Here is a 27,328-nt window from a genome sequence, read left to right as displayed (position 1 = left end):
GAAAATCTCATTCTGGAAACATCCCCCAGGCTGTGGCTAAGCCATGTCTCCGCAATATCCTTTCTTTCAGGAGTGCTAGTTCTGCAAGGTTCGCAGGAGAGCTTCTGTAAAGTTTGGAAGGTAGGAGACGAGGTTCTGGCAGAAGTAAAGCTGTGAGTACCGGGCGTGAGTCGTGCTTCGGTAGCTCAGTTGGTAGAGCACTTGCCCGCGAAAGGCAAAGGTCCCGAGTTCGAGTCTCGGTCGGGCACACAGTTTTAATCTGCCAGGAAGTTTCATATCAGCGCACACTCCGCTGCAGAGTGAAAATCTCATTCTGGAAACATCCCCCAGGCTGTGGCTAAGCCATGTCTCCGCAATATCCTTTCTTTCAGGAGTGCTAGTTCTGCAAGGTTCGCAGGAGAGCTTCTGTAAAGTTTGGAAGGTAGGAGACGAGGTACTGGCAGAAGTAAAGCTGTGAGTACCGGGCGTGAGTCGTGCTTCGGTAGCTCAGTTGGTAGAGCACTTGCCCGCGAAAGGCAAAGGTCCCGAGTTCGAGTCTCGGTCGGGCACACAGTTTTAATCTGCCAGGAAGTTTCATATCAGCGCACACTCCGCTGCAGAGTGAAAATCTCATTCTGGAAACATCCCCCAGGCTGTGGCTAAGCCATGTCTCCGCAATATCCTTTCTTTCAGGAGTGCTAGTTCTGCAAGGTTCGCAGGAGAGCTTCTGTAAAGTTTGGAAGGTAGGAGACGAGGTACTGGCAGAAGTAAAGCTGTGAGTACCGGGCGTGAGTCGTGCTTCGGTAGCTCAGTTGGTAGAGCACTTGCCCGCGAAAGGCAAAGGTCCCGAGTTCGAGTCTCGGTCGGGCACACAGTTTTAATCTGCCAGGAAGTTTCATATCAGCGCACACTCCGCTGCAGAGTGAAAATCTCATTCTGGAAACATCCCCCAGGCTTTGGCTAAGCCATGTCTCCGCAATATCCTTTCTTTCAGGAGTGCTAGTTCTGCAAGGTTCGCAGGAGAGCTTCTGTAAAGTTTGGAAGGTAGGAGACGAGGTACTGGCAGAAGTAAAGCTGTGAGTACCGGGCGTGAGTCGTGCTTCGGTAGCTCAGTTGGTAGAGCACTTGCCCGCGAAAGGCAAAGGTCCCGAGTTCGAGTCTCGGTCGGGCACACAGTTTTAATCTGCCAGGAAGTTTCATATCAGCGCACACTCCGCTGCAGAGTGAAAATCTCATTCTGGAAACATCCCCCAGGCTGTGGCTAAGCCATGTCTCCGCAATATCCTTTCTTTCAGGAGTGCTAGTTCTGCAAGGTTCGCAGGAGAGCTTCTGTAAAGTTTGGAAGGTAGGAGACGAGGTTCTGGCAGAAGTAAAGCTGTGAGTACCGGGCGTGAGTCGTGCTTCGGTAGCTCAGTTGGTAGAGCACTTGCCCGCGAAAGGCAAAGGTCCCGAGTTCGAGTCTCGGTCGGGCACACAGTTTTAATCTGCCAGGAAGTTTCATATCAGCGCACACTCCGCTGCAGAGTGAAAATCTCATTCTGGAAACATCCCCCAGGCTGTGGCTAAGCCATGTCTCCGCAATATCCTTTCTTTCAGGAGTGCTAGTTCTGCAAGGTTCGCAGGAGAGCTTCTGTAAAGTTTGGAAGGTAGGAGACGAGGTACTGGCAGAAGTAAAGCTGTGAGTACCGGGCGTGAGTCGTGCTTCGGTAGCTCAGTTGGTAGAGCACTTGCCCGCGAAAGGCAAAGGTCCCGAGTTCGAGTCTCGGTCGGGCACACAGTTTTAATCTGCCAGGAAGTTTCATATCAGCGCACACTCCGCTGCAGAGTGAAAATCTCATTCTGGAAACATCCCCCAGGCTGTGGCTAAGCCATGTCTCCGCAATATCCTTTCTTTCAGGAGTGCTAGTTCTGCAAGGTTCGCAGGAGAGCTTCTGTAAAGTTTGGAAGGTAGGAGACGAGGTACTGGCAGAAGTAAAGCTGTGAGTACCGGGCGTGAGTCGTGCTTCGGTAGCTCAGTTGGTAGAGCACTTGCCCGCGAAAGGCAAAGGTCCCGAGTTCGAGTCTCGGTCGGGCACACAGTTTTAATCTGCCAGGAAGTTTCATATCAGCGCACACTCCGCTGCAGAGTGAAAATCTCATTCTGGAAACATCCCCCAGGCTGTGGCTAAGCCATGTCTCCGCAATATCCTTTCTTTCAGGAGTGCTAGTACTGCAAGGTTCGCAGGAGAGCTTCTGTAAAGTTTGGAAGGTAGGAGACGAGGTACTGGCAGAAGTAAAGCTGTGAGTACCGGGCGTGAGTCGTGCTTCGGTAGCTCAGTTGGTAGAGCACTTGCCCGCGAAAGGCAAAGGTCCCGAGTTCGAGTCTCGGTCGGGCACACAGTTTTAATCTGCCAGGAAGTTTCATATCAGCGCACACTCCGCTGCAGAGTGAAAATCTCATTCTGGAAACATCCCCCAGGCTGTGGCTAAGCCATGTCTCCGCAATATCCTTTCTTTCAGGAGTGCTAGTTCTGCAAGGTTCGCAGGAGAGCTTCTGTAAAGTTTGGAAGGTAGGAGACGAGGTACTGGCAGAAGTAAAGCTGTGAGTACCGGGCGTGAGTCGTGCTTCGGTAGCTCAGTTGGTAGAGCACTTGCCCGCGAAAGGCAAAGGTCCCGAGTTCGAGTCTCGGTCGGGCACACAGTTTTAATCTGCCAGGAAGTTTCATATCAGCGCACACTCCGCTGCAGAGTGAAAATCTCATTCTGGAAACATCCCCCAGGCTTTGGCTAAGCCATGTCTCCGCAATATCCTTTCTTTCAGGAGTGCTAGTTCTGCAAGGTTCGCAGGAGAGCTTCTGTAAAGTTTGGAAGGTAGGAGACGAGGTACTGGCAGAAGTAAAGCTGTGAGTACCGGGCGTGAGTCGTGCTTCGGTAGCTCAGTTGGTAGAGCACTTGCCCGCGAAAGGCAAAGGTCCCGAGTTCGAGTCTCGGTCGGGCACACAGTTTTAATCTGCCAGGAAGTTTCATATCAGCGCACACTCCGCTGCAGAGTGAAAATCTCATTCTGGAAACATCCCCCAGGCTGTGGCTAAGCCATGTCTCCGCAATATCCTTTCTTTCAGGAGTGCTAGTTCTGCAAGGTTCGCAGGAGAGCTTCTGTAAAGTTTTGAAGGTAGGAGACGAGGTTCTGGCAGAAGTAAAGCTGTGAGTACCGGGCGTGAGTCGTGCTTCGGTAGCTCAGTTGGTAGAGCACTTGCCCGCGAAAGGCAAGGGTCCCGAGTTCGAGTCTCGGTCGGGCACACAGTTTTAATCTGCCAGGAAGTTTCATATCAGCGCACACTCCGTTGCAGAGTGAAAATCTCATTCTGGAAACATCCCCCAGGCTGTGGCTAAGCCATGTCTCCGCAATATCCTTTCTTTCAGGAGTGCTAGTTCTGCAAGGTTCGCAGGAGAGCTTCTGTAAAGTTTGGAAGGTAGGAGACGAGGTACTGGCAGAAGTAAAGCTGTGAGTACCGGGCGTGAGTCGTGCTTCGGTAGCTCAGTTGGTAGAGCACTTGCCCGCGAAAGGCAAAGGTCCCGAGTTCGAGTCTCGGTCGGGCACACAGTTTTAATCTGCCAGGAAGTTTCATATCAGCGCACACTCCGCTGCAGAGTGAAAATCTCATTCTGGAAACATCCCCCAGGCTGTGGCTAAGCCATGTCTCCGCAATATCCTTTCTTTCAGGAGTGCTAGTTCTGCAAGGTTCGCAGGAGAGCTTCTGTAAAGTTTGGAAGGTAGGAGACGAGGTACTGGCAGAAGTAAAGCTGTGAGTACCGGGCGTGAGTCGTGCTTCGGTAGCTCAGTTGGTAGAGCACTTGCCCGCGAAAGGCAAAGGTCCCGAGTTCGAGTCTCGGTCGGGCACACAGTTTTAATCTGCCAGGAAGTTTCATATCAGCGCACACTCCGCTGCAGAGTGAAAATCTCATTCTGGAAACATCCCCCAGGCTGTGGCTAAGCCATGTCTCCGCAATATCCTTTCTTTCAGGAGTGCTAGTTCTGCAAGGTTCGCAGGAGAGCTTCTGTAAAGTTTGGAAGGTAGGAGACGAGGTACTGGCAGAAGTAAAGCTGTGAGTACCGGGCGTGAGTCGTGCTTCGGTAGCTCAGTTGGTAGAGCACTTGCCCGCGAAAGGCAAAGGTCCCGAGTTCGAGTCTCGGTCGGGCACACAGTTTTAATCTGCCAGGAAGTTTCATATCAGCGCACACTCCGCTGCAGAGTGAAAATCTCATTCTGGAAACATCCCCCAGGCTGTGGCTAAGCCATGTCTCCGCAATATCCTTTCTTTCAGGAGTGCTAGTTCTGCAAGGTTCGCAGGAGAGCTTCTGTAAAGTTTGGAAGGTAGGAGACGAGGTACTGGCAGAAGTAAAGCTGTGAGTACCGGGCGTGAGTCGTGCTTCGGTAGCTCAGTTGGTAGAGCACTTGCCCGCGAAAGGCAAAGGTCCCGAGTTCGAGTCTCGGTCGGGCACACAGTTTTAATCTGCCAGGAAGTTTCATATCAGCGCACACTCCGCTGCAGAGTGAAAATCTCATTCTGGAAACATCCCCCAGGCTTTGGCTAAGCCATGTCTCCGCAATATCCTTTCTTTCAGGAGTGCTAGTTCTGCAAGTTTCGCAGGAGAGCTTCTGTAAAGTTTGGAAGGTAGGAGACGAGGTAATGGCAGAAGTAAAGCTGTGAGTACCGGGTGTGAGTTGTGCTTCGGTAGCTCAGTTGGTAGAGCACTTGCCCGCGAAAGGCAAAGGTCCCGAGTTCGAGTCTCGGTCGGGCACACAGTTTTAATCTGCCAGGAAGTTTCATATCAGCGCACACTCCGCTGCAGAGTGAAAATCTCATTCTGGAAACATCCCCCAGGCTGTGGCTAAGCCATGTCTCCGCAATATCCTTTCTTTCAGGAGTGCTAGTTCTGCAAGGTTCGCAGGAGAGCTTCTGTAAAGTTTGGAAGGTAGGAGACGAGGTACTGGCAGAAGTAAAGCTGTGAGTACCGGGCGTGAGTCGTGCTTCGGTAGCTCAGTTGGTAGAGCACTTGCCCGCGAAAGGCAAAGGTCCCGAGTTCGAGTCTCGGTCGGGCACACAGTTTTAATCTGCCAGGAAGTTTCATATCAGCGCACACTCCACTGCAGAGTGAAAATCTCATTCTGGAAACATCCCCCAGGCTGTGGCTAAGCCATGTCTCCGCAATATCCTTTCTTTCAGGAGTGCTAGTTCTGCAAGGTTCGCAGGAGAGCTTCTGTAAAGTTTGGAAGGTAGGAGACGAGGTACTGGCAGAAGTAAAGCTGTGAGTACCGGGCGTGAGTCGTGCTTCGGTAGCTCAGTTGGTAGAGCACTTGCCCGCGAAAGGCAAAGGTCCTGAGTTCGAGTCTCGGTCGGGCACACAGTTTTAATCTGCCAGGAAGTTTCATATCAGCGCACACTCCGCTGCAGAGTGAAAATCTCATTCTGGAAACATCCCCCAGGCTGTGGCTAAGCCATGTCTCCGCAATGTCCTTCCTTTCAGGAGTGCTAGTTCTGCAAGGTTCGCAGGAGAGCTTCTGTAAAGTTTGGAAGGTAGGAGACGAGGTACTGGCAGAAGTAAAGCTGTGAGTACCGGGCGTGAGTCGTGCTTCGGTAGCTCAGTTGGTAGAGCACTTGCCCGCGAAAGGCAAAGGTCCCGAGTTCGAGTCTCGGTCGGGCACACAGTTTTAATCTGCCAGGAAGTTTCATATCAGCGCACACTCCGCTGCAGAGTGAAAATCTCATTCTGGAAACATCCCCCAGGCTGTGGCTAAGCCATGTCTCCGCAATATCCTTTCTTTCAGGAGTGCTAGTTCTGCAAGGTTCGCAGGAGAGCTTCTGTAAAGTTTGGAAGGTAGGAGACGAGGTACTGGCAGAAGTAAAGCTGTGAGTACCGGGCGTGAGTCGTGCTTCGGTAGCTCAGTTGGTAGAGCACTTGCCCGCGAAAGGCAAAGGTCCCGAGTTCGAGTCTCGGTCGGGCACACAGTTTTAATCTGCCAGGAAGTTTCATATCAGCGCACACTCCGCTGCAGAGTGAAAATCTCATTCTGGAAACATCCCCCAGGCTGTGGCTAAGCCATGTCTCCGCAATATCCTTTCTTTCAGGAGTGCTAGTTCTGCAAGGTTCGCAGGAGAGCTTCTGTAAAGTTTGGAAGGTAGGAGACGAGGTACTGGCAGAAGTAAAGCTGTGAGTACCGGGCGTGAGTCGTGCTTCGGTAGCTCAGTTGGTAGAGCACTTGCCCGCGAAAGGCAAAGGTCCCGAGTTCGAGTCTCGGTCGGGCACACAGTTTTAATCTGCCAGGAAGTTTCATATCAGCGCACACTCCGCTGCAGAGTGAAAATCTCATTCTGGAAACATCCCCCAGGCTGTGGCTAAGCCATGTCTCCGCAATATCCTTTCTTTCAGGAGTGCTAGTACTGCAAGGTTCGCAGGAGAGCTTCTGTAAAGTTTGGAAGGTAGGAGACGAGGTACTGGCAGAAGTAAAGCTGTGAGTACCGGGCGTGAGTCGTGCTTCGGTAGCTCAGTTGGTAGAGCACTTGCCCGCGAAAGGCAAAGGTCCCGAGTTCGAGTCTCAGTCGGGCACACAGTTTTAATCTGCCAGGAAGTTTCATATCAGCGCACACTCCGCTGCAGAGTGAAAATCTCATTCTGGAAACATCCCCCAGGCTGTGGCTAAGCCATGTCTCCGCAATATCCTTTCTTTCAGGAGTGCTAGTTCTGCAAGGTTCGCAGGAGAGCTTCTGTAAAGTTTGGAAGGTAGGAGACGAGGTACTGGCAGAAGTAAAGCTGTGAGTACCGGGCGTGAGTCGTGCTTCGGTAGCTCAGTTGGTAGAGCACTTGCCCGCGAAAGGCAAAGGTCCCGAGTTCGAGTCTCGGTCGGGCACACAGTTTTAATCTGCCAGGAAGTTTCATATCAGCGCACACTCCGCTGCAGAGTGAAAATCTCATTCTGGAAACATCCCCCAGGCTGTGGCTAAGCCATGTCTCCGCAATATCCTTTCTTTCAGGAGTGCTAGTTCTGCAAGGTTCGCAGGAGAGCTTCTGTAAAGTTTGGAAGGTAGGAGACGAGGTACTGGCAGAAGTAAAGCTGTGAGTACCGGGCGTGAGTCGTGCTTCGGTAGCTCAGTTGGTAGAGCACTTGCCCGCGAAAGGCAAAGGTCCCGAGTTCGAGTCTCGGTCGGGCACACAGTTTTAATCTGCCAGGAAGTTTCATATCAGCACACACTCCGCTGCAGAGTGAAAATCTCATTCTGGAAACATCCCCCAGGCTGTGGCTAAGCCATGTCTCCGCAATATCCTTTCTTTCAGGAGTGCTAGTTCTGCAAGGTTCGCAGGAGAGCTTCTGTAAAGTTTGGAAGGTAGGAGACGAGGTACTGGCAGAAGTAAAGCTGTGAGTACCGGGCGTGAGTCGTGCTTCGGTAGCTCAGTTGGTAGAGCACTTGCCCGCGAAAGGCAAAGGTCCCGAGTTCGAGTCTCGGTCGGGCACACAGTTTTAATCTGCCAGGAAGTTTCATATCAGCGCACACTCCGCTGCAGAGTGAAAATCTCATTCTGGAAACATCCCCCAGGCTGTGGCTAAGCCATGTCTCCGCAATATCCTTTCTTTCAGGAGTGCTAGTTCTGCAAGGTTCGCAGGAGAGCTTCTGTAAAGTTTGGAAGGTAGGAGACGAGGTACTGGCAGAAGTAAAGCTGTGAGTACCGGGCGTGAGTCGTGCTTCGGTAGCTCAGTTGGTAGAGCACTTGCCCGCGAAAGGCAAAGGTCCCGAGTTCGAGTCTCGGTCGGGCACACAGTTTTAATCTGCCAGGAAGTTTCATATCAGCGCACACTCCGCTGCAGAGTGAAAATCTCATTCTGGAAACATCCCCCAGGCTGTGGCTAAGCCATGTCTCCGCAATATCCTTTCTTTCAGGAGTGCTAGTTCTGCAAGGTTCGCAGGAGAGCTTCTGTAAAGTTTGGAAGGTAGGAGACGAGGTACTGGCAGAAGTAAAGCTGTGAGTACCGGGCGTGAGTCGTGCTTCGGTAGCTCAGTTGGTAGAGCACTTGCCCGCGAAAGGCAAAGGTCCCGAGTTCGAGTCTCGGTCGGGCACACAGTTTTAATCTGCCAGGAAGTTTCAATACTAATAGTATGAATATATACAATACATCATTTGTATCTATTACAAAATTCGTCAATGGAGTAGAAGGAGCTGGCCACTAGTAAGTCTTTCAGGCTCCTTTTAAACTGATCTTTATTTTGAACTGAATTTTTTATGTTTGCTGGCAAATTATTGAAGATGAGTGTTCCTGAGTAGTGGACCCCTTTTTGAACTAAAGTAAGTGCTTTTAAGTCTTTGTGCAGATCATTTTTGTTCCTGGTATTGTATGTATGAACTGATCTGTTTGTTGGAAAAAGAGATATATTATTTAGGACAAATTTCATTAAGGAGTAAATATACTGAGAGGCGGTGGTTAGTATACCCAGTTCTTTGAAGTGGTTTCTACATGACGTCTGTGAACTCTGAAAACTTTTGTTTGACTTGAAGAGTTACCCCAAAATATTATACCATATGACATTATGGAATGAAAGTAGGCAAAGTATGCAAGCTTTTTCATTTTTATGTCACCTATGTCTGCTAACACTCGAATTGCAAATACAGATTTGTTAAAGCGTTTCTGCAGTTCTGTGGTGTGCTCCTCCTAACTGAATTTATTATCAAGTTGTAATCCCAGGAATTTAAGACTGTCAACCTCTTTTATCTGCTCTTTTTCATACTTTATGCATATGCTGGGTGGAATTTTGACTGATGTATTGTACTTAATGAATAAGCAAGCAACAAACTTAAGTCAAGCAGAGAAGCTGTGTGTGTTAAGCTTTGATGAAATGAATGTGGACAGTCGCATATGCTACAACCAAGAAACTGACACCATATATGGACCACATAGCCAGGTACAGGTTGTTATGGCACGTGGTTTGTGTGGAACCTGGAAGCAGCCCGTATATTATAACTTTGATACTACGATGAATCAGGATTTACTTATCAGTATCGTCAGAGAGACGCAGAAAGTGGGATTTGTCATAGTTGGTATAATGTCTAATTTGGGGGGTAAAAATGGGAAAGTGTGGAAGGAATTCCACATCGACTACACAAACACGTACTTCACCAACCCATATGATGAAACAAAACGTGTTTGGGTATTTGCTGATGTACCACATACGGTGAAACATCTCAGAAACCACCTTTTAGATGATGGTTTCTCATTAAGTGACAGAAGAATGATAACAAAGTGCGTAATCGAGCAGCTATTGTCGAAAAATAATGGAGAACTGAAACTGTGCCCTAAGCTTGCTCTTCATCATCTGACAGTTTGTGGAAGAGATCGACAGCATGTTCATCTTGCTTGCCAACTCTTTTCCAACACTGTATTAGAAGCAATTTCTTTTGTAATGCCTGAAGAAAAAGACGCGGCAGAATTCTTCAAATTGGTGAATGACACTTTTGATGTTATGAATTCGAGGCTAAACGACCAATTTCTAGTGCTTCTCCCCCCCCCCCCCCCCCCAATGATAGAAGGTGATCAACAAATGAGGGACATTACACTACATGACTTAATTGTTCCACCTTTGATAGAAGATTCAGAGTGTTCTCTAGAAGGTCTCCACTACATCGCTGGATATATTGCCTCCAGGTGCGTCTCCATTGACAAATCACTTGGTCATCCTAGTGGTAAGACACTCGAAGTGTCGAAAGACCATACAAGTTCTGGGTGGATTGAGAAACTGTCTCATGGTGGCTTAATCATCCCTTCAGATGAGTGGTTTGATGTTGTTAAGCAGTTAGAGGTGCTTTTTTTTTTTAAATTTTCATGGCAGCAGTCTGTGTAAAGACGGCAATGTGATCAGAAACCTGACGAGACTTTTAATTGGGAAGTTTCCAACTATTCCTCAAGAGGTCATCACAGTGTACACTAAAACCAGAACCTTCATCCGGATAAGGCACTTAAACACATCTGCAAAGGCACAGAGGGCCAAACAGCAGCAGCAGAAAGCAGCACACAGGTGGAGAGCTTCTGCAGTCCCCTCCAGATCTGATTAATGTATTTAAATTCTTCTTAAAATTTTAGAATGTGAGTTCATTAAACCAGGCTTCTGTATCATTATGTGTAGTAATGTCTCAACTAGACGTATAGTTGCTGCTTAATACCTGCATGAAAAAGATGGTACACACTATTGCCAACTGTCATGCACAAAATGTGTTTAGTACACTGAAAGCTCTTGTAATTGTTGTGTTTCCAGTACAATTAAAAATTGTAAAATATATAAAAAGGGACTGAAGCATACCAGATTGTTGTTATCTAACAAAAATATTGAGTAATAGAATATAATTTGAGGGGGAGCCACAAATCTGTAGTTTTCCTTTTGTCATTACCGAGAGACAATATCAGAGTTTCACAGTCATAGCAGGTATTAACATTCAGTCCCTGTATTGGTAAGCTTCAATCGAATCCATAATTCATTATATTGCCCTTCACTTTTCGTAAATTAATGTTAGTTTAAGTGCAATAGTGCTGTATGCGAACGTCTCGTGCTGCTGACGCTTCTCGACAGTGACGTCACACGGAAGCGCCCGATCGCTGCTGAACACATTGGCCCAACCTTCTATGTAGCAACCTTGTTAAAAACCATCCACAGGCTGGCCAGCACACTGGATCTCAACACAAATCCGCGGGGCAGATTCGTGCCAGGGACTGGCACACCTTCCTGTTTGAGAAGCAGTGCATTAGACCGAATGGCTAGCTGGATGGGCTGACAATACGTTACACCACAAAACAAGATTAAATGTACATTTACATACTTAACAGTACACAGTGTTGTAGTGGACTGCCATTTCAGCAACTGTGTTAGTCTGAGTTCTATTAATTGGGCTGACCTGCCCACAAAAGAGGAAGATGATGCTTTCCTTCAATGTTTTCCCAAAAATTGTGTGTCTATGGCTTCACAACTTAGCATCTGACACTTCAGGCCCCATGACAGGGAATTTGGTGTGACACAACAGTAGGAAGATCACATCATTCATCTGGCAGTATAACATTTTTGTTGTCTACCATAATGTCACTCTTCCTGGAGACATGACCTTTGTCAAGCTGGTAGCAACAAAGGCAGTTTGGCCAGGCATATAGAGAGCTTGTCATATCTTGGCACAAGCAGAAAGGAGTTGCCAATGCAACAACGTAGCCAAGCACATGTTTGTGCCAGTTGAGTGTTTTTCCTCATTGACAGCAAGATTTACAGTCAGTCATGTAGACATTGTAAGACCATTGCATTGTTCTAGTGGATACTACTGCCTTTTAACAATCATTGACTGCTTCATGAGGTACCCAGAATCAGTTTCTGTTCCTGGTATTTCTGTTGAATCAGTGATCAGGGTGTTAGTGCAGTCATAGTTTGCAAGGTTTGGTGTACAACAGATGATTATAACCAACAGGAGGCGAGTGTTTGAAGTTGTTTGAAGAACTGCCCCAGCTCCATGGCCGCATACACATTCACACAACAAGCTGACATCCTGATAGCAATAGGATGGTAGAACGAATGCATCACACTTTAAAGCTGGATCTAGGATATCATGAGTTATCATGGTGATGATTTGCCACTAGTGCTGCTGGGATAATGTATGGCAATTACACAAGGTGTATGCTGGTCACCCACACAGATGGTATACAGGGAGCAGCTACAGTGCCTGGTGACATCATCACATCTATGTCACTACTTTCACCATCATAAGTGGGTTCTACACATGTTGTACAACTGAAGAGTACAGCAAAAGAACGTTCTTTGTTCACATTATCAGGCAGTTCAGGAGAGCAATTTGAAAGTTTGAAACTGAATTTCATAGATACTTATGGACAAAATTAATGAATACAAAAGTCATTTGGAAGGACATGTTATATACATTAAATTAAATATAAACTGATTCCATAAATATTTATATTGTAGTTTTATAGCCATAATATAGAAAGTAACATCATTCATTATGAGGGGAAGATGTGCTACTTGTATATAATGGAATGGACCACAATTCAAGTAAAACTATATTTTGTGTTAAATGCTGCGACATATTATTTTGGAATGAAAAACAATATTTGAAACAATAAGATACAAAACTGACATCTCCTGGCTGATAAAAATGTTGTAGAGCACTTGCCAGCAAAAGGCAATGGTCCCAAGTTTGAGTCTTGGTCCAGCACACAGTTTTAATCTACCAGGAAGTTTCATATCAACACACTCTTTGCTGCAGAGTGAAAATTTCATTCTGGAATAATGACACCTCTTGGTAAGCAATTTCTCTTTGCTATTTAAATTTCATGTGATAAAGTGGTAATAAGAGTAATATATAATACCACTTTGTCGCAGCAAGCACTTCTCAGCCTGGTGTAAAAGGCTTGAGTAAAGCACTCTAGCTTCCTTTCTGCAATACTCTTTCAAAACCAGCAGATCAAATTGTTATAACATCAAGTTGAACAAATATATTTAAAAAACCACACAACACATGTAAGTCACAGAGCAAGTAGACAAAGTAAGACGTGTACACGGTAACATTCAAATCAGCACTGAGTCAAAGTCTAGCAGCCACTGTCTGGCTGGCCGCTTAGGTGGCGTGGCTGCTGCTTGGCTGGCAGACAGTGCCGCATGCAGAGGATGCGGTGGCGGCACTTTGAAAGATCGGCGAGTCACAACACTTTTCCCCCCTTTGAATGTTTTGCACTGGTCTTGATGGAGGTGGCCTGTAGATTGCTAACGTCCATAGGTGTTGTTTGACTGGTTTAAAGTCTCGAGGCTTCCCGTACGGACGAAAGTGTCCCCGATGATAACAGGTCGAGATGACAGGAGACATAGGGGTTGAATCTGCTGGGGCCCTGTGCACCAATCTGCCCGTTGCGGCAAGTCCAGTTGTTATAACAGGAGATATGGGCGATGTGTTAGTGTCCATAGGAGAAGGAGTTGCTCTGATAGATGATGGTCATCCGGTTCCTGCATGGGCACGTCTCCTGGTAGCATCCGTTCTTGTGCTGGCACCGATATGATGGTGAGAGGGCTGCATAGTGAGTAATGAGAGATGCCAAGATCCCGAGCATCAGGTAGAGCCAAAGATGGTGTAGCGGCATTCGGAACAGGCATCGCTGGCACACAAGGCCGAAGCTGGTCCAAATTACACACTGCAACATCCGTGTCCGTCTGGATTTCATACAGGCGTTGGCCATGGTGTCATAAGATGTGGCCAGGACTCCATTTTGGCCGCCTGCCATATCCCCGTACCCATACAAGGTCGCTGGCAGAGAACCGACCAAGTGAAGGCATGTGCGGCAGTGAGGTGGAAGGCCACAGAAGATGAAGTAGCGTGTGGGGCTGTCGGCCATGTAAGAGCTCAGCCGGGCTGTGGTTGCCCATGGGGGTGAAACGGTAAGAAGCCATAAATTGGAGAAGCGCTTCATCAGCAGCAGAAGAAGTCAGGAGTTTCCTCATCTGAGCCTTAAATGTGCGGACCAGTCGTTCAGCCTCACCGTTTGACTGTGGATGGAATGGAGGGGCCGTGACATGCATGACTCCGTGATGGGCACAAAAATCCACAAATTCAGAAGAGGCAAATTGTGGACCATTATCAGTAATAAGAGTAGAGGGAAGGCCTTCCAAAGAGAAAATGTGAGCTAGAGCATTTGTGGTTGCCGCGTTGCAACAGACAATGAAAGGAAAGTTAGAGTAGGCATCAGTTAACAGTAGCCAATAAGTACCTAAAAAAAGGTCCAGTGAAGTCAGCATGAATACGCTCCCAGGGCTTCTCAGGCAAAGGCCACAGTGACAAAGATGATTTTGGGGTGGTGGCCTGTGACGCACAAGGGCCGCAGGCAGTGACCATGTGTGTGATTTCAGAGTTGATGCCAAGCCAGTACACATGACGGTGCACCAGAGATTTTGTACAAGAGACACCCCCGTGCCCTTAGTGAAGGAGGCGCAAGACCAACACACGCAAAGACGCAGGTACCACAACAAGCGGCGAAGCATTGTCAGTGGAAAGGAGGATAACACCATCCCTAGCCGTGAGGCGGTAGTGCAAAGCATAGTAGTTCCGCAACGGATCAGAAGTCTTAGTGGATGGATGATCTGGCCAACCTTTCTGAATACAGCGTAAAACCCGGGAGAGGGTAGGATCAGAACCTGTAGCAGTCGTCAGCTGGTCCCCGGTGATGGGGAACCCGTCCACAACCCACTGCTTGGCAACATCCAGGTGTAAACACAAAAGTTCGTCCCTATCGAATGCCAGATCAGGACCCATGGGAAGGCAAGACAGTGCACCAGCATTTGCATGTTGAGCCGTCAACCGGAAATGAATCTCATAATTGAAACAAGACAAGTAAAGAGCCCAACGCTGGAGGTGGTGTGCAGCCTTGTCAGGAAGCAACGTTGATGGATGAAACAAGGAAACAAGTGGTTTGTGGTCCATAACAAGATGAAATTTGGATCCATAAAGAAAAACACCAAACTTATGAAAAGCATAAATAATTGCCAAAGCTTCTTTTTCTCGAGAATATTTTCGTTGGGGATCTATGAGCATTTTGGAGGCATAAGCAATGGGTTGTTCAGAACTGTCAAAAAAACAGTGCACAAGGACAGCACCAACCCCGTATTGAGAGGCGTCCATGGCAAGAACGAGATGTTGGCCAGGTCAATAAGTAGCCAGGCGCGGGGCCTGTTTGAGCATAGTCTTCAATTTTTGGAAAGTCGCATCGCATGATGCGGACCAGTGAAAGGGCATGTTTTTATGCAACAGGTGATGCAATGGCTGAGTCACCGAAGCCGCAGACAGTAAAAACCTGTGATAGTATGCTATTTTCCCCAAGAAGGCCAGCAGTTCCTTAACAGATGTAGGGCGAGGAAGGGCATCGATCACAGCAACAGTTTGCTGAAGCAGACGAATACCATCCCGAGAGAGTTGAAACCCCAAGTACATGATAGATGCCTGAAAAAATTGTGATTTCTGAAGATTACACTTAAGACCGGCAGTCTATCAGACATGGAAAAAGTGTGCGGAGATTCTGAAGATGTTCTTCAGTGATGGAGCCAGTGACAACAATGTCATCTATGTAACTGATACACCCAGGGACAGGGAGCAGTAACTGTTCCAAGAATCGCTGAAAGAGAGCAGGGGTGCTGGCAACCCCGAATGGCAATTGTTGGTATTGATAGAGGCCAAAAGACGTGTTAAGGACCAGAAACTGCCGGGAAGCAGTGTCAAGAGGAAGTTGATGATAAGCTTCTGAGAGGTCAATTTTAGAAAAATACTGGCCTCCAACAAGTTTAATGAACAATTCTTCAGGTCGGGGCATAGGGTAAGTGTCGATGAGACATTGAGCATTTACAGTGGCTTTAAAATCACCACAGAGATGACAGGAGAGGACCACTCACTGGAAGTGACAGGAAGCAAGACCCCTGAAGTAGTGAGACGATCCAACTCCCATTTTACCCTATCACGAAGGGCCACAGGAATGGGCCAAGCCCGAAAAAACTTAGGCCGAGCAGTGGGTTTGAGTGTGATATGAGCTTCAAAGTCATTTGCACGGCCTAACCCAGGAGAAAAAAGGGACAAAAATGTCGTTGACAAGGAATCCAATTGAGCATAAAAAATGGCATCAGAGACGATATTGACAGAGTCATCTATGGAGAACCCAAATACGTGAAAGGCATCGTAACCGAAAAGATTTTCCACATTACTATGGTCGACCACAAATATGGTAACAGTGCGAGCGATGGATCTGTAAGATACCTCAGCATTAAATTGTCCCAAGAGAGAAATCTTCTGTTTATTGTACATCCGTAATTGCTGAGTGACAGGTGATAGGATCCGAGAGCCCAGCTAAAGATAAGTCTGAGAATTGATGATAGTGGCAGCAGAACCAGTATCCATCTGCATGTGAACATCCTGACCAAGGATTTGGACAGTGAGGAATAACTTCCCTGAAAGGGAAGAAGTACCATTGACAGACAACACAGAAGCAGAATCAGTGTCACGGTCATGAACATCAGGTATGCGGTCAGATTGCAAACGGATGACACATGACCCGTCTTTCTGCAATTGTGACACATGGCCCAACGTTGGGGACAATCCTCCCATGAATGTTTTGTAAAACACCGTGGACATGAAGGAAGTTGCCGGGGGTTTTGCTGCAGTTTCTTAGAGGTTTGTTTACGGTTAGGCTGAGGCTGCGGTTGGGAGCGTACTGCGGCCACGTCGGCTGTTGGGGACATGCCACATGCGTCACCAACAGTGCACAGAGGTTGTATGTTCCCGACATCACCCCACACCTCTATTTGCGCTCCAGCGGCGTGAGAAATTTCAAATGACTGCGCGATGGATAGGACTTCATCTAGTCAGATTTGCCAACTGAAGCGCACGTTGCCTAACTTCTTTGTTGGGTGCCGATTGGAAAATAGCATCCCATACCGTGGAATCAGCGTGGAATTCTTTGTGAACTTCAGTAACAAATTGTCACTTTCTACTGAGGCCATGAACTTCAGCAGTCCAAGCGTGATAAGATTGATTCAGTTGTTTTTGACAGTGATAAAAGGCAACACGAGAGGCTACTACATGCATATGCTTTTGAAAATATACGGATAGAAGTGAGCACATGTCAGCAAAGAACAAAGATGCAAGATCTTTCAAAGGAGCCAATTGCGACAACAACCAATACATTTGAGGTGAAATCCATGAAAGGAACAGAGACTTACATATTTGTTCGTGCGTGACATGAAGTGCCAAGAAGTGCTGTCGAAGACGTTTTTTGTAATCAGACCAGTCTTCCGCCATCTCGTCATAAGGAGGAAAAGGAGGTATAGACAATGACGAGAAACGCCCCGCATTGGATGCTGCAATGAAATCGCAAATCACCGACGTGAGAAGCATTTGCTGTTCAATGAGACCTTGCAATAGTTGCTCTAAAGTAGCCATGGAAACCTGTGGGTCAATGATGAAAAGGAAAAATCCACTACCTCGTCGCCAGTTGTTATAACGTCAAGTTGAACACATATATTTCAAAAACGACACAACACATGTAAGTCACAGAGCAAGTAGACAAAGTAAGACATGTGTACACGGTAACATTAAAATCAGCACTGAGTCCAAATCTAGCAGCCGCTGGCTGGCTGGCCGCTTAGGTGGCACGGCTGCTGCATGGCTGGCAGACAGCGCCGCATGTAGAGGACGTGCCTAACTGGGCGGCGGCACTTTGAAAGATCAGCGAGTCACAACACAAATACTGTGTGAGTGAGTGAGTGAGTGAGTGATGTGCGGATGGATATGTGTGTGTGTGCACGCGCGAGTGTGTACCTGTCCCTTTTTCCCCCCAAGGTAAGTCTTTCCGCTCCCAGGATTGGAATGACACCTTACCCTCTCCTTTTCTCTTTCCCTCTCCTTCCCTCTTTCCTGATGAAGTAACCATGGGTTGCAAAAGCTTGAAATTTGTGTGTGTGTTTGTGTTTGTTATTGTTTCTATCAACGTACCAATGCTTTCGTTTGGTAAATTACAGAATCTTTGCTCTTGAAGTCACCATGAACTCGCACCACTGATAAAATCCAAGCTTCATTATAAGTTGCTCGATGTAGAATGAGGCAGGGATGTTTTTACTGATGAGTCTTGTTAGGAAAGGACATTTCCTCAAATATTTCTTCTTTGAAAATGACCTCCAATTTTGTATCATATCTTGATTGATGACAGCAACATCAAAGAGCTTAGGTTTACATCAAGCTTCAACAATACTCTGCACCCAATCCATTGGAACTTCTGCTAATACTTGTAATGTTAATCAGTCCCATATTCTTATCACTCCATAAAAAGAGTCTCTCATAATAGGTGAAGTTCCTTCCATTATCTCTAAAAGTTTCAGTTCACTCACATGATAGATAAGATAATTTGGTACAATGTTATTCTTGTTCTGGCCTGAAGATGAATCACAAAAACTTGAAGATGTTTGACTTTCTTGTACAATACAGTAGAGCATCGATTATCCAAACATCGGTCAACTGAAAGACCGCTTAACTGAACTGTGTACTCGCTCGCACCTGTTACTCTCCCACCCTACCATCCATCATCCCCCTCACTCCCAAACCAAGAAATAGATTGCCACGAATGTGATGAAGGAGACGTTCATGAATGGATAAATATCGATGATGCAGATCCAGGACCCCAAATCATGCAGGACAGCGAGATTGTAAATGACATCACTGATAAAGATGACGCCGCCAGCATCTCATCAATCAGTGCTCCAGAAAGTGAAGATGAAAGTATACCAACAGCTTCTGAGGCGTTCACTTGTTTAGATACTGCCTTGCGATGGTATGAAGCCCAAGATGAAAGTGACCAGTTTCAGATATCTGTAATGAAAAAAGTACGTGACTTAGCTGCTCGTAAACGTGCAGGCTTGCTTAGACAGACCAAAATAAAGGATTTTTTTAAACATTAATTTTGTATACTGTGTGTATTGTTCATGCAAAATGTGTATGTAATATGTGAATATTTTTGTTTAATAAACTGTGCCACATACTATATATTCCTACTGAAGTTGCCTTTGTATATTACTTTGTAATACTAAAAGAGATGCCTGTTTTATGAATAAATTTACTGTACAGTACTTCTTTTTGGCAAATAAACTTGTACGGTTCGATTATCCGAACAAACCAGTTTTCCGAACACCCATGACCCCCAATTACTTCGGATAATTGACGTTCTACTGTAATTCTGTCACAAAGCAAATTAGGTAGGACACAACTTCATTGCCCCCTTTTCTTCCAATATCTTCAGTGAAGTTTCATTTGAAAGCTGAGAATATTGTAAGAGTAAACAGATAATTGCCTTATGTAATAGATGTCATTAGTACTTATGTTTGGTAAGTATACATTTCTGGTAGTCCATGCAGGCTGCTTCTGTTTCATTAGACTTCTGGCTTCTTAAATAAGCATTTCTTTTTCTGGAATAAAATGTTTCACTTTTGATTTTGTGTACTTTCTGGTCAATAGTGATCTCATTAATTTCTTTCAATAATTGGTTTTTCATGTCATCATTTAAATTTTCTGATAAGATTGCATTCAGAAATTCCATTTCAGCAGTCTATCTATCACAGGTTCAGTGTGGATCATTCCTTGGATGCACAAAAGCTATATTGAATTTGGTGTTAAATACTATTATATGCATTTCAAATGAAATGTCAAAATTCTGATATTTTTCCTGAAACATTTGACACAATTCTTTTCATCAAAAGTTCCTCTGGGAGACACAACCTCTTGGCCTTATTATTGCTGTCATAACTTGATCTACTCTTAAATGAATGTGGTCATAAACTGCCATTCTTACTCCTTTCTTAATTTTCTATGGCCTATTTCCACACTTAACCCTTCCAGCATGAGCAGACTTGCTAGACTTCAAAAATTTCACAACTGTCATTAATTGTCATTTCTGCATGTAGGAATTTCATGTACAATGTTGTCACCTTCCACTCTTACTCTGTAGTTGACGTTCCATCCTCAAAGTAGTGTTTCATCTTCATTCTTCTGTGATAGCACTATGTGACGTGGACGTATTGTAATGAGGCCTGTCAGATACAATGAATGTGCATTGCAATCTACCATATCACTAAATTTTCATATGACATTTGGTTTTTCTTCAGCACTTACTACTGCAAAACACTTTAATAACTTATAATTGCAGTCTCTTCATAGTTCCTGTGACTGAACCCTTAATTTCTTTATAACTGTACTCCTTTGCCCTCACACATGCCCTTCCCTGACACTGTGTGACTCTGAAGAACTCTACCTTTCATCCTCAGATGAAGTACTCATCATTCAATATAAACAATTAACTATTCAGATTGAAATGAATTAATTACAACACCTGCATGACTGAAAGGAATGTCTCAAACTAAAGCAATGGTTTTCAGTAGTACCAACAATGCACAATAAATGAAAATTATCTGTTTCTTGCTTTGACAATGTATGCCAACCCACAAGGAATCTAAAATTTAATATGCAGCATTGGACAAAGCACATGTATTCCCTGTAGTGAGAGACATTAGCACATTCTTTCCCTGCATGCTTAATCTAAAATGGGTTATAGGATGTGGGCTATCCATGTTATCACACTGGTCTATTAACAATATTAATTAACAGAGTATCCTACAGCTCATGGCAAACATACTTCATTTTTGAAAAAAAGTGGACAAAGCACATTCTTTTCCTGTATGTTTCAACTGTGTTCACACATGTGACATCTCAGGCCACTCAGTCCAGTTAGGCACGACAAATAAGAAATTTTCATCCACAAGGATTTGGAAAACTGTCAGTTTGTGTGGCTCGAAGATGCTGTCTGGCCTCCATTTTCGCTCCCCTACTCCCAGCACTTCAGGATCATTTCTAGTGGAGGAAACACATTTCTCATTGACAAGAATGGCAAGCAGGACACTGAACGATTGAACAGCTGAAGGCTATGTATACAGGTGATGGAGTACTCCACAGCACTTTATGATCACTGGATTCACAGGCACTGGGACCAACAGCAAATGCCACAGGCACCACCTCCTCCTCCACTCTTGTCAGGATAGTGAGGTGTGTATCCGTGTAGTTGAAAGGGCTCCTGGTTTCATGACAAGGCCATCAAGACATTTACCCAGTTCAGCAATTGGCATTCTTGCCAGTGGCAAGCTGCTTGCTTGGCCCACATAAGGACATGTGCAGAGGTGACAATGAACAATGGCAAACTGGCTTTGACTCTATACTCTCTGTGCACTGCTGATGCAAGTTGCCAAGAATGGTCCCAGCTATGTTCTGCCCATTTGCCCAGTCATAACACAGTGGATTGCCTCCCCCAAAAAACTCCTCAAGGAGGAAGAGAGAAAGTGAGGTATGTGTCATTTCAGGTCAGGACTTCACAATGCTGCCATCAGCTCTTCAAGAAAGGAGGGAAAGGATGTGATGACATCGACAGATGTCATGTCATCACCAGTGCAAGTGTGAACATTATTGCTGAGTCAGTTGCTATCCCCGTCTACCTTGTCTACAGTGATTGTGACATGTGGTGATATTGAGATAGTGAGTGTGTATATTTGAATGCCATAAATTTGTATTTTGTTACTCACTGTGTTACATAATATCTTTGGCAGAACTAATAATAAATCCCGTAATATTTTACTTGTCAGAGAAGTACAATTAATACAACCCTGTATCTCAATACATATCTGTACTAAAGCTATGACAATGACCAAAAATGATTGTTATGTGGACAGCAAACAAATAATTAAATAAATGTTAATAACTACTTAATGAATTATTCTTAACTAAAAAATTAATTAACCTGTTATACATGATGTTTTCAGTTACTTTGGACAGGCTGGGTGTTATTAAAATGAGATGGTAATTATTAACTTTATCCCTCACCTGTTTTGTTTACAGGTATGACTTTGGTAGTTTTAGTACATCTGGAAAAGTTCCGGAGAGAAGAGTCACACAGATAAGAGAGCAATTCAATGCTGTTTTGGCAATGCTTTTTTACCTATGTGCAAGGTATTTCATTTAACCCTGCTGACAGTATTTCTCAGTTCATTTACAGCTATTGTAGCATCAACAGTCCTGACATTTCTAATGAGTAGGAAATGTTAGAGTTTGAATTTTTCATCTTACATACTGAAGGTTGGTGTTGAAGTACTTGTTTCTTTTATTCCTTGTTATTTCAGTCAAATATTTACAAAACAAATTTGAAGTTTTTTTTAATTTGTAATAGTTTTATTGTTTTGTGGCAAAGTGATATTATTACTTTTGTTATATTTGACCATTTTCTTTCTTTATCATAATCCCAACTGCTTTGATCATTGAGTTGTCTTTATATCAACCATTGCTCATTCTTTCTGCTAGCTTGACAGCTTTGCTTAGTATTTTAGAGTAGGGTTCACAATATTTATGTACCTTATAATTGCCTTAATTTTACATTCATAATGCATGCAGTATTTATTTTTTCTTATTAGATATATTTATTCCAGTTAGAATCAACTTCTATTTGAAGAGACTCCCCTAAAATTTACAGTATTCCTTGTAAAAGCAGTTTCTGAGTGATTAAACAGTGTGTCATAAAACTCAAAGAAGTCTGTTTTTCCTTTCTTTCTTTTTATTCCACCTTTTTCAGCAGCTCATGTTTTGACATCAGTGCCTAGTATGTGATACATGTGGTCACTGAAACCTGCAGTACTAACTTTTATTCTGCACATATTTTGCAGTCAGAAACATATCCACTGCTGTCTTACTAGCTACAGTTATTGTGGTTGGAATATCCACTTTGGAATGTAAGTTAGGGGTTTCGAACAGATTTCTATGTCCTTTAAAAGGTCAATGCTGAATCCTCCACTTAAACCTATAGTGTAAGTCATTGCTCCTGCTTTGTTCAAGAACCAGTCTAGCTTACCAATGAATAAGCTAAGGCTGCCACACACAGAGAGTGGTTAACAGTGACAATTATTGATTTCGTAGTTTTATGGCAGGTGTCTCAAAGTCCTTCTCAACACTTTGTTCACTAATACTTTCAATAGCAATGAAATCAGTTCCTCACTTAACATAAAGGGTTACACATCTATGTTTGCTGTGAAATCTGCAGTAGCAGTCAGCCAATGGATACTTAGCCAAATAAATAACTTGCATAGAGTGAGAGAATATCACTGACGCATTTGCTAGTTCACTTCTTAATAGCAAGCTAAAATCAACATGCACTGAATACTGTTACTTTAGAAATTTGATATGCAGCTACCAACTAAATTGAGCCTATATTCATCACCACTTACCTTTAATTTCCATGAACAGTTTCATATTTTTGTGAGTTAACTCTGTTAGCAGGTGAATTAGGAACATATATTAATGATGACAGGACTTCCATGAAATAATTAATCGTAATTTTATGAGACAACTTGAGAAATATTATAGTATTTAAGCACCTCCCTGGCATGGATGGGATTGTATCTTGACAAGAAGGTGACAGTGGGAGGATACGGAATTTGGAGGCATTAAATCCAAGAATTTTCCTGAGGATAGTGGTGTAAAATTTAGTATACCCTCATGACCTATAAATGGGCAAGTGTGTCTAAAATTAGTTTTATGATAATTGAACCTTACAGGAGGAAGTTATTTTATTGTACTGTATTTAAGCATATTCAGTATATCACCTACAACATAAATAACTTGCCATCAAACATTTGTTATCTCATCATGGATTCTCAAAGTATTCTTCATTTTTTCAACAATCCCTCAAAATATTCTCTCAGGGACTTTCCTCCTCTTCTGTAATTAGGTACTCTCTATAAATTAATCTTAGGCTTTCTTTGCTTCTCCTTGGACCTATATTCCTCTAAAAACAATTTACAGAAGTGCTTAAAAATTTGCACTTTTCTCTGACTTCTCAGAATCATGATACACCATCACCAGTAAAAATATTCTACATTTACATTTTCATCCACAATATGCAACCTAGAGGGTGCATCCCACTGCACCAGTTATTAGGCACTTTTTCCATTCCATTCATGCATGGAGCATGGGAAGAATGACTGTTTAAATGCCTCTGTGCGTGCTATAGTTAATGTAATCTCATCACTATCCCTATGAGAGTGATACATACAGGGTTTTAGTATATCCCTATGATCATAATTTAAAGTCAGTTCATGAAACATTGAAAGTAGGCTTTCTTTGGATAGTTTCAGTCTATCTTCAAGACTCTGCCAGTTTAGTTCTTTCAATATCTCTCTGACATCCTCCCACAGGTCAAGTTAACCCTGACAATTTGTGGGGCCCTTCTCTGTATATGTTCAGTATCTCCAGTTAGTCCTATCTGGTATGAGTCCCATGCACTTGAGTAGTTTTCTATGATGGGACACACAAGTGGTTCCTAAGCAATCAGCTTTGTGGACTGGTTGCATTACCATCGCATTCTACCAATAAGCTGAACATTTCTACTTGCTTTACCCATAAATTAGCCTATTTGATCATTCCATTTCCTGTCTCTACAGTGTTACACCCAGCTGTGATGCATTAATATTATGGTAATAGGATACTTTGTATTACTTTTTTTCCTTAGTGTACAATTTTACATTTCTGGACATATAAAGCAAGTTGCCGGTCTCTGAACCACTCTGAAATTTTATCAACATCTGACTAGCTATTCAAGCAGACTCTTTCAGGGTGTACGTATATATTTATGTGTGTTATACATTATTTATATAATTAGTTTTGCTCTTTTCTGGCCATCTTCTCAGAATATCATCCTGCATATGTCTCAAAAATGACACAGGATATAGTTCTCCATTTGGCACAAATTTATAATTAACAAGCATATTTAAAATATTACTACCATCACTGCACATAGAATAAACATTCCCAACACCTGTCTTTACAACACTCAATTCCTGCCTAATTTTACATAATTATTTTTCAGTTATCAGTTTCTTCTTCCCACTTTCACCAGTTTGTGCTTTAGTTATGCAGTTACTGTTCTACATTTTCCTCTGTCCTGTGGACCTCTGCAAATCTTGTCTTAATTCCAGTTTCAATTTTCTTCAGTTTGTTTATTTTCCCTTATACTTCCTTCCTCACTACAGCAAATTTCTACCAACAATCTACCTTAAGGTTTTAAAACTCTTCCTTCTTTTATCTGTTTAGTGACCGTATGGAGCCCATTATTAGTTTCTTTAGTATTCTCCATTATGTCATTACTTACATTGTCTGTCTTGTTGCTGCTACTCTCACTTTCCACTGCTAGCTGCTGTATTTCCTTTCAATTTTCCTGCATTTCCTTCTTGCTCTCCTGCATTTATTTATGAAGTAGTTGCTGTAGATTTGTGTCATAAGTACAATTCTCTATACAGATTTCTCCCCAGTTCAATATTTTGCTTCACCCAGATGTACCCTCTCCTCTTCAGGATCACACAGCTTCTCTGCAGTAATACATTGCTTTCTCTTTGCATACCCTGGTTTAAGATTTTCTTGTAATTCTTCTGTGCCTCTATCTTCAAATTCTTTTTAATCACTTTTTCTCACAATTTCTTCTTCTATTTTCTTTCCTAAATCCCCTACTTCTTTGATCATTATATTTTCAACCACCTTTATATGCTCTCTGTCTCCTACTTGCTCCATTGGCATCCACAAAAACGCCAATGGAGCAAGTAGGAGACAGAGAGAATATAAAGGTGGCTGAAAATATAATGATCAAAGAAGTAGGGGATTTAGGAAAGAAAATAGAAGAACTCATTATGGTCACACCTTATTTCATTTTCCTTCATCTGACCTCTTCATTGAAATCACAATTTTGCTCCATATTAAATTATTTTCCAATTGCTAATAATCAAACAGGCCTTGTTAACATCACATAATATCAATAAAATAGTTTCATTTGTTTAAATTTGCCATGACTTCGTTAGGTTATATGTTGATTTGTAGGTAGGTAACACCTTGTGCTAAACATAATGAAAAGCAGTTAACAATGTTGTCAATGTAAGCCACTTTCTCCAAAATGTCTGGAAAGATCTGATGGACTGAAAAGAGTCAATAATTAGAATAATCCTCTTATCTCCAAATTTATGGCTGGGCAGTAGCAGTGAATCAGCAGAAAATATCTGTTGAGTCATTGACTGAAAACTGTGCTGCTTCAATGGTGGTCCTCTCAAGCCAGCACAAGATTTTTATGGTGCACTGGGAATGTCACTGTAGCCAGAAGAGTAACCAATTCTTTGGGAAATTAGGATTTATAATCTCCTTAATGTTTTAATTACTTTTATGTGTAATTGGCCTACATGTCTTTTGCTTTTTTTTATTATGACAGAGTGAAGGGTTATAGTATGGTATTTTGGTAAGAGGGTTTTCTTTATTATGTACAACTGGCTGTTGGTCATAGTATAAGTTCCTCCTCTGGTTTTAGATACTGTGTGTGGTCCATCTTTTGTTCTTGCTTCTGTTTAGCTTTAATCCTAGTTCCTTTGATCATAATGGATGCTATTGGCAATCAGTGGTGCATGTTGCCTCTTACCAAAGAATTGAGATGTGGAACTTTACTAAATGCCTGCTTTGAAAACCATCTAGAACATACAGTTGGAAACCCCACTGGTGATTGAAATATATTGGATCTAACGGTAACAAATAGACTTGACATCTTTGAAGATGTCCACATCAAAACTGGTATCAGTGACCATGACACAGTTGTGACAACAATGATGACCAAAGTACAAAGTATGACTAAAACAAGTAGAAAGATATATATATATGTTCAGTAAACTAAGTAAAACAAATTAAAAAGTGTGGTGTCCCAACTCAATGATGAACCTGAAAAGAAACAGAGGTTACTGCATAATAGGCTAAAACAAAGTGTAGGGCTATAGTTAGGGAGATGCTGAATGAAGGGCATTTGGCTTGCAGGAGAGCAATTCATGAAGTGTTCAATGACTACCACAACAGAACATTGTCAATTGATCTTCCACAGAACCCAAAGAAATTCTGGTTGTATGTAGGAGCTGTTAGTGGCACCAAAGTTAGTGTCCAGTCCTTAGCGAATGAGACAAGAACTGAAATTGAGGGTAGCAAAGCAAAAGCTGAAATGCTTAACTCCATATTCAAATGTTCCTTTGCAAAGAAGAACCCAGGAGAATTTCCCCAATTTAATCTTCATACTTCTGAAAAGATAAATGAAATAAGTATTAACTTCAATGGTTTTGAGAAACAGCTGAAATCATTAAAACTGAATGAAGCTCCCAGTGCCAATGGAATCCCAGTCAGATTCTATACTGAATTTGCAGCTGAGTTAGCCCCTCTTCTAACTATAATCTATCATAGATCCCTCAAACAAAACACTGTGCCCAGTTCTTGGGAAAAGGCACAGGTCACACTCGTCTACAAGAAGGGAAGCAGGAGTGATCCACAAAACTACCATCCAGTATTCTTGACATTGATTTGTTGTAGAATCTTAGAACTATTCTGAGCTCAAACATAATGAGATATCTTTAACAGAATGACTCTTCTCAATGCCAACCAGTATGGATTTCAAAAACATCGATCATGTGAAACCCAACATGCACTTTTCTCATATCATATAGTGACAGCTTTGGATCAAGACAACCAGGTAGATGCAGTATTTCTTGATTTCCAAAAGCATTTGACTCATAACACATCTACATTTATTGTCAAAAGTATGATCATATGGGGTATTTGTGACTGGGTTGAGGACTTTTTGGTAGGGAGAACACAGTATGTTATCTCCGATGGAGAGTCATCATCAAATGTAGAAGTAACTTCGGGTGTGCGTCAGCT

The sequence above is a fragment of the Schistocerca cancellata genome, chromosome 8, assembly GCF_023864275.1.
Source record: "Schistocerca cancellata isolate TAMUIC-IGC-003103 chromosome 8, iqSchCanc2.1, whole genome shotgun sequence".
Taxonomy (NCBI): Eukaryota; Metazoa; Arthropoda; class Insecta; order Orthoptera; family Acrididae; genus Schistocerca; species Schistocerca cancellata.
This window is presented reverse-complemented; position numbering follows the sequence as displayed.